This window comes from Marmota monax, unplaced genomic scaffold (genome assembly GCF_021218885.2).
Source record: "Marmota monax isolate L192 unplaced genomic scaffold, Marmota_monax_Labrador192_F-V1.1 WCK01_AAM20220418_F8-fsc00140, whole genome shotgun sequence".
Lineage (NCBI taxonomy): Eukaryota > Metazoa > Chordata > Mammalia > Rodentia > Sciuridae > Marmota > Marmota monax.
Genome location: NW_026694256.1, coordinates 2,401,611 through 2,418,342, shown reverse-complemented (window position 1 = coordinate 2,418,342; position 16,732 = coordinate 2,401,611). Strand labels below are relative to the sequence as shown.

The window sequence follows — 16,732 nt, the reverse complement described above, 5'->3', positions numbered from 1 at the left end:
TATATGGGTAGGATTTTTTGTTGCCATTAGGAGATATATAGATATATATATATATATATATATATATATATATATATATATGAATGTATATGAACATATATGAAATATATATGTAAAAATATGTATGCATATGCAAAGTAATATTCATAATTTTTGTTTAAAAGTCTTACAATTATGGGTAGGGTTAGGTTTAGTTCTGAGTTATGGCTTTTGTTTAGGGGATGGGTTACCTTTGGAATATATATATCAATATATATGAATATAAATATGAATATTGTGTAATATATATCAAAATTTATATATATATATATATATATGCTTTTATATGTGGATATTTTTAAAGTAAGCAATATTGTCATATTACATGTGAAATCTGGGTTTTGCCTGTGGAAATGAGCATATATATATATATATATATATATATATATATATATAGGCTTTTATGTGAATTTATAAATTTATATCCACAAATACATAGGTACATTCATGTAAAATATTATGGTTTATATGTATAGAGTTTTCTCTGAGGTGTATTGGTAGGTATAGAACTAATGTAGAAAAATTGGGTTAGTATAAGTATTGAACATTTTTTTCTATATATAGGAATATAAATATAAATATATGTGTAAAAATATACATGAAAATATTTAAAAGGAAAAAAAGAGATTCCCAGGTATCTAAACCTTGCTAACAAGGTTAAATATCTACCTATCTTAACCTAGCAACACTCCCTAGAAGTTATTTTTCCAATTTGTTTCAAAAAACCTTTTCACTTTGTTTCTGCAACACTTCTCTTTTTCTTTCTTTACTTCCAATCAAATGGTGTTTATTTATAGAAATCTAGAAATAGTCTAAAATGAAAACAATTTATGAATATGTAACATCAGTAAATTTAACTTCAAATCAAATATATTTTTAAGGTAATCATCTAATGCATTTTCTTACATATTTTTATTTTTGATTAACCTGTATTAATTGTCCATATGTATGGATTTCAGGATGATATTTCCATATATGCATATAGTGTGTGCACTCTTTTCAAGTTTTCTAGTAATGGAGGACTCCTAGGGCAGAGGAAATTATCTGCTTCTTATTTTGCTGTTATTTATTTTCATTAAATTAAATTAATTAATTATTCAAAGAAAACTTAAAATATGTTAATTGTAACAAGCAGAATAATCAAGTGATATTTCAGTTAGTCATTTTTCCTTACCCCTCTGTTCATGCTCCTATGTTCCTCACTGCTAAAGGTTTGGGTTATATCCCTCAATATCAGCCTCTCTAACATAACATCCCCTGTAATTTGGTCAGGAGTATAGTCTTAATTTTATTTCAATATTCTTTAGTGTAGATGATTCTTTTGTTCTAATAGAATTTTTCAACAGTAAATTAAAGATATCCCTTGATGTTTCCTCAAAAAACTAGAGCAACTTAGCATTGAAATGATGAATATGATTTGGAGCAAGTCCTTTGAGAAAAAACCTTTGGGTTGGTAGATGGGACCCATTGAACCTGGCTGGTAGAGATGGACCTCAGCATAATGCAGCAGAAGCACACATGAGCTTTGATATCTTGAGCCTATTATCTATCATCAATGAAGAAACAAAATAAAACCTTTCAACATGGAATCATCTTCTATGCCACAATAATGTTTTCCTTGAAAAAAGTAATACTGAGCAATTATTTGTCATTAAAAGGTATACTAAAAATATCTTTAACTTGATAACATAGTTCATTTTTATTTCCAATAAATAATAAAAAGGACAATCTTTTGAAAGATATCTTTAAAGTTTGTTTATGCAGTACTGATTTGTTAAGAGTCTTTTAAGTATCAATAATATTTGGGCCAAGTTGCCTATGTATTATGAATATCACTATGCATATATTTGTATTCTGCATGCATGTCTATATCTGCAATCAAAAACTGTATCTAGCTTATCAGTATGCACTGCAAACATTACTTGGACCACTAATATTATCAAAATTCTTATGCTATTCACTAGAAACTTGATGCTTGCCTTCTCCCTTATGTATAATCAGTGACAGATTTCTAACTGGTGTTAAAGGTGTTTACTACCTCAATCTACATATTTACAAACACAATTTGGTTTATACATATTCAGTTGTTCTTATGCTTGGATAGATGTCTCCATAATGTTGATTTACAGGTGCACTGATAAAGAAATATATGCCTGAATGTAAATCAAAGTAACACATGATTTAAGCATTAAGTTTCATTTTTGATTGCAAGTTTGTTTTCTGGTAGCTTTATTTATTTAATAGAAACATGTAATTTACAAGATGGCAGTGTGCCTGTGTTTTTAAAAAGTTCAATAAAGGTATGATGAAAGATATGGATATAGGAACAAAAATTTGACTGAGCTAAAAAACTCTTCTGGGAATGGATGTGTGTAGAAGACCCCAAAGGAAAGATATAGAACAATTTTTAGTGAATCACAAGCTAACTTCAGTCACACAAAATTCACAGTTTGAAAAACATGAAAGAGTAATCATGACATTGAGAGAAAATGAAAACCAGGATAGTGACAGGGCCCATCTATCAAACGTGTATGAAAACCTTTATTTCCATAATTTCTGTAGACAGAACAAAATTTTTAGAAAATGTAGGATAATATTGTCTTATAATCTCAGTTCTTCACCATAATTTGCTATGCTTCTTCATTTTAAAGAAATTTTATGTTCTGGGAAATGTTGTATTTACCTCCTGCATCTTGGGAATGCGCTATCTCCCTTAACTATTTTTCATAACTTCACCCCTTTCTATTTCTTCGTGCCATCTCTATATAGTTTACTTCTAAAAACCTCATATGATCCTGGTCATTCAATATGTTATAACAACAGGACTTCAGAAATGTATTCTTTGTCTTTTTCCCACACACTCTGAGTGTCTCTGCTAAAGATTCCATATACAAATAAATCAGTTCAATTTGAGTTTCAAATTAACACTACATTTTTGGTAGTAAGAATATGTCATTTATAATATTTGGAATATACTTGTTCTGAAGATAAGTATTTCTTACTTTTCTGAAATTCAGTTCTAACAGTTCTGTATTTTATGTACTAAATATGGCAAACCTATTTTTAGCACCATTGTAACAATGCAACATTAGAATATAGACCTCAACCCTGGTATATATTGATGAATGGCTTTGCCCCAGTGTAGAATGGTCCTTGTAATTGCCACTCTTCTGTGGAGGGATGTGAAAGAGAGGTCAATGATGAGAAACACTTTAGTTTGTTTCAAATCCACCTGGAGGAGTTGGTTAACTTTTCAGCAACTTGGATGAAGCTTAGGGTAAATCCAATGACATCATTAGATATTTTAGGCAATCCTGAGCATTTTAATTTCTTTAGTTCACCAAAAAGCAGTTTCAGATCAGTGATTCCTATGTTCAGTCTAGAATAATGAGCCATGATACATCTTTTTACACATGGCTTCTGAAGACTACCCTCCTGAGGAAGAATAGATGAGACAGCTTGGTCTCCATTTGCCCACTTTGTATTCTAAAGGCGGCCTTTCATTGCTTTGGTTTGAACATAGGGGAAGAGGGGACAATGGAGGAAAGAAAAGAGAGGGAAGGGAAGACACATTTGTGACTTTTCCAGGATTGAGTGGTCTTTCCTTGGACCTTCTGGGCTGGGGAATTGCTATAATAAAGTCTTTAGTGGATACTTTTGGATGTTCCTCCTTTGATAGGAATTTCTAACGTGAAGCCCCCCTAGTGTGTAGGGAGCTCTACCTGTCTAGTTGTTTTTCATACTTACTTCTTTAGCACTGGGCAAACAAACTATGGTGCATGTCTGGATGCTTTCTGCTGAGTACCTTCTACTATTATAGCTTGTCCTTTTGGAAAGCAAAGAACTTGAGCATCATTTTGTCACACTATAAGCACATCTTGTCCAGACTCAAAACGAAGACTAATCCCAATGTTCTTCTCTGCACAGCTACATTGGTTATCCTTTAGATTCCCAGGTATAAGTTAGCATCAATATACTCTGACCCATAGCTCCAGGGGTGACAGTACAAACCCTTCTCATGGTTCCATAGAGCTACTTTGTCACCTTGGCCTCAGATGATGACAAGCCATTCTAGCTTTTTGAAAAACATTTGCTATCTGCCTTACTATTTTTCATAACTTCACCCTCTTCTATTTTTTGTTTATACCTCTCTGTCTCTTTTACTGCATACCTCATGTAGCTCTGGCCACTCAACACCTTCTGTAACAGTAGGCCTTCAGAAATGTATTCCTTGCGTTTTCCTGGCATTTAAGAGGCTATGAAGGGTTGTCAGTGTGTACCTCAAACTCTTGCCCCCAATCTTTAGATTCTTAATGTGGCTAATGGAAAATAATTAAGAAAAAAACACAAAAAAACAAAAAACAAGCAACAACAACAAAAGCATTCTTTAAAATGTCCTTTGCAAGTGTGGAATAAGCAGCCCACGTTAGATTTGGGAGGATTGACTTCTACTAGCTTGGGACCTTGAGTTAAACAAAATAAAACCTAAGACAAAAATGGGTTAAATTTAAACATATAGTATTTACCTGGGTTCTTTGACTTTCCTAGAATTAGCAGACAAAAGCTCTTGATTTAGTTTAAAATTGTCAAATGAGATAATATCCTCAGGCACAAAACAAATTACCATTTGCTGATTCATGATTTAGCTTAATTAAAAAGTATATTGGTATCATTAGATTTATTTGTGAATCAGCATCTTTTATAAAAGTAAGGAAAGAAGTAGTTTACAGATTAGAACTTATATACACAGTCCATTTTCTAAAGAAATGATATTTAGATAGGGTCATAATATGTAGGACAAGCCTTGATTCATTTGCCCTTTATTCTAGGAAAGGGAAAAAATTCAGAGTGTAAAAATATCAAATAATGCATTGGCATTCACAGCAGGATGCTGGCATTAAGAAAATTTACAATGTTTTTGAAGAGAGGTAATGAGAACTTCTCTGCAGCTTCAGTCACAATGTATAACACAGCACAATGAAAAACAGTATTTTCATTTTTATACATGACCTCCACCAGAGGTGTTAATCCTGTGCTAGACCTTATAATTCTCCAACTGTTTGGGGTGAAATAAAAATTATATTCCATGTATTTCATAGATAGATCATATATCCTAAGGAAACTAGAGACTGAGAAAATCTGTTCAATCTATTCATATGTTAAAGAGTAATCCCTTGTAGCATAATCCAGCTATTTTGCAATTGAATGGAATATTAAATAAAATATTTGTCTATTAGGTTCTAAATTTGAGTGTATCCTGCCTATAAAAACAGATTAAAATGTAAAATTATTAAAATAGTATTATATTTATCTGAAGGGTTATTGATGTGATTAGATTAATAGATATTCAAAATAGTTGAGCATTTGCTAACATTCAAATGTTTTATATAAGACTAATATAAATGGTGTTTAGGAATTTCTGGATAGATGGGAAAGTCATGTCTCTAATTAGAGATGTTAGTGCTGATAGTTCCTACTTTATACAGGATTTAGAAGCTGTGTGTCTTGCTTCATTTTATGCTGAGGACAATAAAATCACTTTAAGAATGAGAGTAGCAAGTCAAATTTAGAATTATCCATCATATCCAGAAGTAGAATGGGATGTAGAAGTTACCTGGGGAATAGTTAAGGGAATAAAAAAAATATTAGAATCTTCGTGCAGAAAAGACTAAGGACAGTGGACAGAATGTGAGATGTCCAAGTGTGCATGTATTTATAAAGACTTCTTGGTCTCTCCCTCAGGCCAGCAGATGAGAAAACTGCCTTGTTTGGATGCAGTGGATCTGATCAAAAGACAAAATTTTTCTAGAAGATTATTTCTTTGGTTTTTCGTATGCAAAGCATATCTTAATCAGCAGGTATCCACATTGGCCATATGTTAAATCAAGCTTGGGAGATTTTAAAAAGCTCTAATTTGTGGTTCTTACTCTCACTATAGTGGTGTAACTAGTTTGCTAATGATCCCATATGAAATTTTCCAAGTAATTCTAATGTGGATTTTGGGTTGAGAATTAAGTCTCTATTTGAGAATTAAGTCTCTAAAAGTGGAGAGAGTGAATAAACTGACAAAACACATATTTAGAATAGGAAAAATATCTTCCCTTTGGTGCACATATAAGCATAAGTCAAACTGTTGCCTGCCAACTCTTTAATATACCTAAGCAGTATCCTCCTTTGTTGGAATGAGTACTGACATCAAATCCATGAGGGAAATGAATCAGAGAGACACACAAACTCGCCTGAAGCTTTCTTATCTTAAAGACTTTCATGCACAAATGCTGGATAAGGATTAGAAACTCAAATATCTACAGATGCTATTTGAGAAAATCAATAGCAAGCTGCCTATAAGTCAGTAAAGTGATTCTAAGCCTGAGCCACATTATGAGAGGAGCTCTAGGAACTGGAACATACTGGAAACTTCAAAAGGGCGCACTAACTACCCTATTCCCACAGAACATAACTGTGTGAGCTGATGGCCTAGTGTTGCTAAACTTTTAATTAAAAAACAAAAAGTCAGGAACTCATATTTTTTAAAAAATTTTAGTTGTCAATGGATCTTTTTTATTTATTTATATGCAGTGCTGAGGATTGAACCCAGGGCCTTACTCATGCCTCGCAAGCTCTCTACAACTGAGCCATGACTCCAGCCCAGGAACTCATATTTTTTACGTGTGAATATTTAATTGTTCAAATATGAGGAGTGAATACAATGGTTTTGAACAGCAAACGTATCTGTGGGTTCAGCATAACCTGGGAGATTCTGTTTAAGAACATTATCTTGATCTAGATGTCTCAGGGAGTGCTTTTTTGGTCCATGTGCCTCAAAATTATCCCCAGACTCCTTAATGTGCCAAGATACTTTTATGGTTTGGATATGGAATATCAACCAAAATCTCACATTTAGAGTTGGGATTTTTGCGAAGGAATTTTATTATGAGTGCTCTGACCTCATCAGTGTACTAATTCGCTGAGAGTTGGTTGAATGGACTACTGGCAGGTGGGACCTAGTTGGAGAAAGTAGATTACAGGGGTGTTGGGAATATGTGCTGAAAGTGTTATCTTTTCTCAGGTCCCTTCTTCTTTTCTCCCTCTCTCTGTGCTTCAGGCTTTCATGAGCTGAACAGCCATGCCCTTCCACCATGATATTCTGTCTTACTTCAAACCCAAAGCAATTGGCAAAGGCTAACCTTGGACTGAACCTCTGAAAATATGAGCCAAACTGTCTCCTTTAAACTATTTGTGTTAGGTAACTTGGTCACAGCAATGAAAAACTGAGTAAAACAGACACCTTTAGCCTGCTCCCATAATCAGTGTTTCATAGTGACAATCCTTACTTGTCTGACTCTTAACTGCAACTTTTTGGAAAGTCTGCAATTCAGTCAATTATATAGTGGTTTAGGATGAAAATATGTCTCATGATACATGTCTTATCTCAATATGATTATAGTTCTCATTTATTCTTAAAAGAGAAAGTTAAATTATATAGTTGCCCATCTATATGTGATAAACAACAACAGCAACCACAATAATAACTAATTGTGAGTTGGGTGCTCTGCTGTTTTTCTGTTGACTTTAGTTAGTCAGGGATTATGAGTCTTATGATTATGAATATAAATTAGTGTCCCATCTTTATGTTACAAACAGAATTGGATCAGGTACTTTTTAAAAAAGACAAGAAATTTACTTTTTCCCAATGTTCTTACATATGCTTTCTCATATTATATAGAAATATAACATTAAAAATAAAATGATAATTCTCCCTCTAAAAGATGGTTAACTCAATTTCTCTGAGATATAGCTGGAGTTGCTTCCACGAATTCTAGTGTGGGTTTGTCGGACACAACCTTAATCAAATGTTCAAGGTTTACATTACCAGTGTAGGTAATGTTGATATTGTCTATTTTCTGATATAATGGGATGAAAAAGGCAGCTCATCTTCATGGTGTGTAAGCATGAGAAAAATCATACAAATCAAAAATAATGGATACTTTATAAAATATGATCAACAAAAGTGTGAAGGGCTTGAAAAACAATGAAGGACTAAGAAATTGTCACAAACCAGAGAAGACTTAGGATCCTGACATGATGTCTAAATGGTGATGTAGTATACTGAATTAAATCCTGAATAGATAAAGTACAAAAGCTGATAAAATTGGAATAATTATAATAACTATAATTTTGTTAAAAATTATTCTGCTAATACTAACTTCTTAGTTTTGACAATGAGCTGCAGTTGTCTTGTAACAGGTTAGTATTAAGGGAAGCTGAACTTCTGAAGTGACTATTCAAACTTTCTGTACATCTTTTGCAACTTTTCCATAACTCAAAGTCTATTTCAAAAAATTCTAAAAGTTATAAAGTATTCTTGAGTAAAATTTTGATCAAAATGATTAGGCTACACATAGATACCTGAATTCTACATGACCTTATCTTCACCCTGGAGCAGACAATGATGATATTCAAGGAAAGGACAATTTTTCATAGGTAATACTCAGCAGTGACTAGTTCAGTACACTGGTTCCATGAATCAATAAATCATGTATGATTTCCTTTTAAGTTGCAAATTCAGCACATGGGAATATTTACTTGCCACTTGTCCATATATTGTGGATCACCAGGCTTTATTCAAAAGGCACAGTTAACTGTTAAGATCAAATAGTACTGTTTCACATGAATCACCCTTTCAAATATACATATAACTCTTTAGGAAAAGAAATTGAGCAACATACTATTAATGGTCACTTTGCTTAGAATCTCACATAAAATAAGATTTAAAGAAACAAAGTAAACATGTATATATTTTTCTCCATAATCTATAGCAGCCACAGATTTATTCCCAGCCATGAGAGAAGTGATTATTCCTAATTGACCATGATTCATATCTTGGAGTGAATCCCATTGAAGGATGATTCTACCTCAGGCCAGCTCGGTATTAAAATCCTACCCCGTGATTTAGCTGTGCATAGCAACAGCTTTCTTTGTTTCAGCTGTTACAGATTCTTAATAGAGCTAAAGCTTTGAATCTGAATTTCCCTCCAGACTGTTTTTCTTTATGAATGGAGGAAAGAGCAAGGTTATAGACATGTAATACATCAGCAGCTGGATCCTCTATCATGGTTTTCATGGTTTTTAATTTTTGTTTTTATTTTGTTGTTGTTTTTAGGTCTACATGACAGTAGAGTGTATTTTGACTTATTATACTTATGTGGAATATAACTTATTCTACTTAGGATTCCATTCTTGTGGTTTTATATGATGTGGAGTGTCCCTGGTTGTGTATTCATATATGAAACATAGGAAAGTTATGTTCGATTCATTCTACTGCCCTTCCTATTTCCATCCCCTCTCCCTTCTTTTCATTCCCCTTTGTATAATCCAATGAACTTCTTTTATACTGTACTCCTTTCCCCCTCACCCCAGACTGTGTGTTAGCATCCACATACCAGAGAGAACATTGTTTCCATTTTTGTTGAAACAAATAACTTTTGGGGTGGGGGATTGGTAGAACTTCTTCCAATTCTCCCTTAGTTTTTTTAACCTCAGTTTTATTTCTTCACTAATTCTGTCAGAAATAAAATTCACATTAAATTTTCCAATCCTAATTAGAGACTATTCGCAATTTTTCTCCAACATAATTTGAAATCTTGTAAAATAATTTTCCAAGAGGAAATTTGTATTTTTCCTACATGGAAAAAGTTATGAGAAAATTACTATTTTTTATGATTTTTTTGAAAATTTGTTTTTTTGCCACAAAGAAGATATGACTTTAAATCATCAAAAAGTTTGGTTCTTTTGAAACCCAGCATGCCAGCAAAAAGACTCAAACTGCAAAAAGACTAAAATTGCTGGGCTAGCAACATGAAAAAATCATTTAATACTAATAAGGCTATTTGTTAGAGTGGGAGAAGATTCAGTAGTGTGAGGAGTTTAAAGGGAACTAGCATGTCACAAACTTGCACCTTCAGTTTTGTTGGCAGATTATTCATGATTGAATATTAGGGATTGGGATTGAGAAAAGAGATATTTAAAAGGTTGCAATATCAAGAATGATTTCCTTACAGAGATGGAGTAGGTTTAGATCCCAAAAAAATATTTTTGTGCAGTCTTCCCCCCCCCCCCCCCACAATTAAACATTAAAGAAAGAGAAAAGAGGTGAATGGTTCCCTTGTATAAGCACCTGAAGGTCAGCCTGGTGGAGATGATAAGAAGACAGATCCTTCCCACAGAGATCTGTGGACCTCTTATAAGAAAAGTTACTTTGCCCCCTACTTCCCTCAAGAAGAGGGAAGTCTGGCTCTTAAAAGACTGAGAAAGAGCTAGGTGACTGAATGTCCTCCTTGCCCAAGTACATTGGGAATTAAGAAGAGGGAACAAAGGGACTGGCTGCAGGTGCCCCAGCAGGGGGCAGCAGTCTACTGTATCTATAATGAGTCTCTAGGGTGCAAAACACTTTGTGTTCCATACTCTGGGAGATGGTCACTACTGATGCTATAAACCATAAACCTACAGAGAGAGAAAGCAACCATTGTGCATTACGGTTCCATTCCATTAGACTCTATGTTAATCTACATACAATCAGTGAAATACAGGCTGTCTGAGAGCCATATGAAAGCCTCAATGAAGAAACAAAACTTAGAATCACCTTGATAGTTCTGATTCAAGAGCAGAACTACAAGGACTTTCTTAAACCTAAAACATGATTCCCTACTAAACTAATTTTGAGACCCTGTCAATGACCTAAAATACAAAGCACAAAATTATCTTGAAATACAGAGCCAAAAATATACAGAAATGACAATGGGGGAAAATAAGAAATTTGCATAGAAGATCTAGAAGAACAGAGTTCTCAAAATAAGGAAGAAAAACCCATATAAATGAGAGGTAATAATTAAACGTACAATAAAGGCAATTTCCCTAAGCTAAATAAAGTTCTAAGCATACAGTTTGAAGGTTCCTGGATGTTGATTGTGATATTTCTAAAATACAATCATCATTGTCATCATTATCATCATATTTATCCTCATCCTCATCTTGCAGGGTATAGAAGATTTAAAATATTTCAGAAAATTTTTGGTCTTTCTCTCATTAAAAAAGAGGCTAATTCCCTCTGGTGAGTATAGGCATATAGGCCAACCTAAGAAAATTAAAATGCATTGAGAATGGCATTGTGTGGCTTTTGAAACTAGATGTAAAAGGTTATAGAATTTCTACTTAGTTATTCTATGTCTCTCTTTCTCTTTCAGAACTTGTGCCTCTGAAAGTACAGCCCAGCTACCCTGAAGCAGCCATGCCAAAAACCCTCTGGAGAAGGGGAAAAAAAAAAAAAACAAAAAGGAAAAGAAAGATGCCTGAGGAAGGAAGGACTCTGCTAGACTCTTACTTGACTCTTCCAATTATCAGCTTCCTGGCATCCACAGGTGGGTGAATAAGCTTTCTGAAGATTCCAGTCTTCTAGAAGCCCCAGGCAAGGTCAAGGAGAGTGGAGCTGGGCTCTCTCTATTGAACCTAGCACCAAATGCAGATTCAGAAGCAGAAAAAAAGAATGTTGTTGTTTTACTTTTGGAGTAGTTTGTTAAACTGCCATGGTGAGTAGACATGGACTTGCAGGAAAATTTAATAACAGCTACACAAGGAATACCTCAAATGTGTTTTAAGCTTGTGATCTACTTCACTGGATGCTGACACAGAGAAAGAGAACGTGTTAACCACTGAGAGAAAATGACCGATCTAAGAATTCTACAAGATATCCGTCTCCTGTAGGAGAAAAATTTTAAGACATATAAGCATTTAGTGGTTAAATCACTTAAGAAAATTAGTGAATAACACTAACCAAAAAGAAAACAAATCAGAACAAATCCTTGACATGGGAAAGACAACAAAGAGAAAAGTTGTGAGAGATCAGGGCAATATGTATACACTAAAATATACATAAATAAGGGTACTCTTTCTAAGAATGTGTGATGCAGGTACTAAATGAAATTCCTAAAGCAGAAAAGAATTATATTGTGAGGGACACATTTGGCTAATAAACCTTCCTAGGAAAATTTGGGAGTTGGGGGAAGAAGATAGAGTGAATGAAAAGTTTCTAAAAAGACTGGAGAATGAAGAGAAGGGAGAAGAGGACAACATGGGGGTCAATGAAAATATCACAGAGGTTTTCATTTGTTTATTTGGAAGAATAACAGATACTTCATTTTCAATTATAAGAGAGAGGTTTTTTTTTTTTCCAATTTTGAGGTAATATAAAGGGAAGATGGCCACTAAGGAAGTAGAAAATTATAGAAACTCTTAAAAAATTAGGAAAATGCACCAACCAGTGAAAACAAAGAAAAGAAAAGAGAAACACAGTGTGAAGTCCGTCAACATAGAGTAAGGCTATTTCTTATAACCTGACCAGTCTTAAGTGTTATGTAGTTAGAGCTAATTAAAACTCTCATATTTGCCATCTACAGAAAATCAACTAAAACATAGGTTTAATGAAAGATTGAAAATGTAATGATAGACAAAGACAGGAAAGTGAGGGAGAGAAAGAGAGAGTGTGGGAACAGAAATGTTAAGATAAAAACTATAAACACAGGATTTTTTAAAAGACAAATATAAGTTTGAAGCTTTAATAATCAAACACGTGTAAAATAATAGGGTAGTTAATATAAAAAACAAGGAACACTAAACTTTTATGAAAAACTGCTTAAAATAGTGATAAATAATTAACTTACTTCATTTTCAACTCTATTTTTGGAAAAGTTTAAACTTTTTAATGTCTCCTATCACTCAGAACATCAGCTTCCACCCCAAATGTTTCCCCATAATTTTACAATATGGAAGCCCTTTATCTACAATGCATGCTACTTCTCCTCTCATGTACCTAGTCCAAAGTAGTGAAGGCCAAAGTGCACTTCAAGATGCTTCTTTTTTACAAACTCACATTGATAGATGTGAATGGGATCAATGAATCCAATTTGTTCAGAAGGATTCTCTAAGGATCCTAAGCATGGCACTGGGCACTTTTGGCACTTAGGATAATGCTTTAGACTAATTTTTAATTCCTTAAAGAAAGTAATAATGTGAAACTTTAATTAATTGGAACATATAGTATATTATTTTAACATGTACTGAAAATTTTTCCTTGGCTGTTTGGCTACCTTGACCTATTGACATATTTTAATAGAAATATATTTTCTATTTTTTTTTCAGTGCAGATGAATAAAAATCTTGAAGAAATCCCATAGAAGACATTCTATCATTATTAACAAAACTACTCGCTTTTCTAGGAATATTTTAGTAATAGGATTTATTCTTGGTTTATGACTATTGGAAGCTATTGGATCCAGAGAAATCAAAATGATTTGGTGGCCTTTTCTGTCTTTGGAGGACAGACCATCTTTACAAAATTGGGGGCGCTTAACTATTCTGCCTCCTCTTTTAACTCAGGAACTGGTGAGTTCCCATTCCTGTAAGAACTTCATTGAGCCAATGTGCTGAATGAACTCCAGGAGAACACAGAGAAAGGCCTTGCAAACAAATAAGAGGGTAGGAGGAATGGCCAAGATTTGTGAGTTATCTATGTTTTGTAGAAACAATGTAAAATGTTGACAGGGTAAAACAATTATTGTGATCCTTAGTTTTAAAATGAAGAGGACTGAGTCTTAAGAACAGAAATGACACTTTTAATAAGAGAAGGTGGTGGGGAAAAAAATAGAATCATATTGTACTGTCTCAAAAATGTCGTCTTCCATTCAGCAGAAAAGTGGGAAAGGGTAGATAACAGATGAGAGGTGACAGAAGTTATTGGAAAAATGAGATTGTTCTATGTTTATATACCTATGAGTAAAGACTCTTCAGTAAAATTATAAATAAATAAATACTTACTCTCTTTTGCAAAATCTCTTGCAATTTGTCTCTTTGCCCAAAAATTAAGTCAAAAGAGTGATATTAATTGTAGTCTGGTGAATGGGTTCTACTTCTTAAGAGGTTTTACTGGTCATTGGTATGGGGGGATGGCATCTTCAATATTTAGACTAATTGCTTCCATAACTCAAGAATAAACTGAAACCTTGGAAAGGACAACATGAACCTCTTTCGAATGTAAGGATAGCAAAAATACATTGAAAAGTATGCAGGAGGAAAGAAGTCGAATTTGTAAATGCCAAGAGATATTAAGTAAACTTTACAGCTCAGCATTTTGTGTGTGTGTGTGTATGTGTGTGTGTGTTGCTAAGCATTCTACTTTGATATATCCATAAATTTACTCATAAATACTGCTTTGGGTATGGGCACTGGCAGACAACACAGCTTTCTAATTGTGTTTTAACCAGATAGTCTTGCAATCCTATTATTTTCATACAATGTTCTCTTGCAAAAATTCTACTTATGGAAAGTTTTACAAATCCTACTCTAGAAATGATTATTCATATAAATCAATATTTAGAGAAAAATGAAACAAATTTCTTTCATTTATTTTGTTTTCTTTTCTCGTGTTTTTTTTCCCAGTATTGAGGTTTGAACCCAGAGCCTAACAAAGGCAGACATTTTACCTCTGAGCTATTTTCCCAGTTTATCCATTTCTGAATTTCATTATATGTTGACATGTGTTCCAATTTTCATATTATGAATTTATCGGTAATAACACCTTTATATAAAAATGATTTTAATACATTCAAATAAAAATAGAGATATGCTATTGTAGTTTCAAGAATAACATGCTGCATCTTATTGTTGGTAGGATTTGTACATTAGAAATTGATTTTCAGGTATATGCTCGTAAAATGGTCATTTTTTCCAACATGAACTTGTACAGATATAAAATTCTACCTGCAGGATAACCAACAGTATCTATGGTGTCTTAACATATTCAAAAATATTAGTAAGAATTCATTGTTGAATTTTCTCTGATGACTCCACTTAAATTCATAAGACTAATGAGAAAAATTAAACAATTCTCCTATAGTTTCTCAAAGTTCATTGTCATAAAAGTATGCAACTTTAAGAGACCCGAGAAATAATAGACATATTTCATTAATATCATTTAGTTAGAAACTTATAAAGCACAAAATTTTTCTTAAAAATACATTTTAAAAATGGAGCAACCAAATTACATTTATTTACATAATCATGGTTAATGGTGAAATAGATGAGAACCAATGTGATTCTACTTGGAATATTAAAGCTCTCAGTACTAGTGAGCCTAGTAAGTGTTTTGCAAACATTTGTTCACTTAATCCTAACAGTAGTCTTATGGCATAGAAAGGTACTGGAGTAGCTTGTACTGACAGACTTATGAGAAATTTTAAGTTGGTTGATATCACATTGGGAGTTTGAATTTGGCCACAGAGGAATTATTTATACCATGGAAATTTAAAAAACACTATAGTGTAAACCTTTTTTTTCCCCTTACAAAGAGCCAGTTGTTAAATGTTTTCCAGCACAACACTGGGTAGATGGTATTTTTATTCCAATATTAACAAAGGAAGAGATTGAGATGTAGTTTAGTTAAATAAGTGTCTAGAGACACAAATATAAAAATACGTGGTACAGGCAAAATGTGATCCAGAGGATCCACTAGTCTGCTCCTGCAGATGTTAGAAGGTGTCAGAAAAGATTCAGTCCATCTAGTGGATACCTGACTATCCAGAAAGCTGAGGTATTCCCACTTCCTGTGGCTGGTGGTTGTTCCCAGCAAATGGTAAGGGCCTGTCTGCCATGTAAGCTAAGATTGCCCTGGGAGTGTAGTTGATCCGTTCTGTGGCTGAGGCATTTCACACCAGACTTCACACCTACTGTCACAGTGCAGGGTATCATCCCCTCTCTGCTGGTGCCAATTCCTTCCTGTAGGATTTGTACATTAGAAAGTTTGCTTCCTCAAGTCCATTCTTGTCTCCCTGAAGTGACAGGGCCATTCAAAACCACAAGTCTGGTCACATCACTTACTGTTTAGATGCCTTCAAATGTTTTCCATTATTTTCAGGATGAAGTTTAATTTTCTGGTTACTAGTGATCTGGCTCTTGCTTTCCATTACACATTATTTCATATCATATTGTGTCCCACATGACATTTTGTATACCTGAACTATGTACAGTTCCTCTGATGTCTGTTTTAGACTCTGCACCTGTTATTGTCTCTCATGTTTCAATATCTTGGGCTCTTTTATTGATGTCTAGAAGTTTTTGTGCATCCCTGTATTTCCAGTTAGCAGAAGAGTCATGGGACTATTTTTTGCATATTAAAAATATAGTTTGGGCTGGGGATCTGGCTCAAGCGGTAGCGTGCTCGCCTGGCATGGCATGCGTGCGCCTGGATTCGATCCTCAGCACCACATACAAACAAAGATGTTGTGTCCGCCGAAAACTAAAAATAAATAAATAAATATTAAAATTCTCTCTCTCTCTCTGTCTCAAAAAAATAAATAAAAATATAGTTTGACATTTAACACATATTTTATATACATATCACATATTCATATCCACATAATTTTTTTCCTTTGTGAAATAAAATATCAGTTTGATAAACGTAACCAGCACTTTCTCATTCATAAAAATTGATTCCTTTTTGCATTTATATATATTTAGGATCTTTTTTCCTTCTTTTTATACACCTTATACCCCACTAAAATTCAATTTCAGACAAATGTGAAAAAAAGCAATGCTAGGGAAAATTATTTCTTGCCTCTATTTCCTGTGGCTGCATTTCATTTTT

At 33.5% G+C, this 16,732-nt stretch overlaps 1 long non-coding RNA gene across 1 annotated transcript in view; it reads left to right on the top strand.

Annotated features, from left to right (window-relative positions):
• Positions 1-14,318, top strand: part of LOC124108557 (uncharacterized) — a 70,618-nt gene extending 56,300 nt beyond the window's left edge. Inside the window, exons 2-3 of the long non-coding RNA XR_009228835.1 lie at positions 11,283-11,456; positions 13,234-14,318. This is a non-coding gene — a long non-coding RNA (uncharacterized LOC124108557). The remainder of the gene's footprint in view (positions 1-11,282; positions 11,457-13,233) is intronic.
• Positions 14,319-16,732: the final 2,414 nt, after the last annotated feature.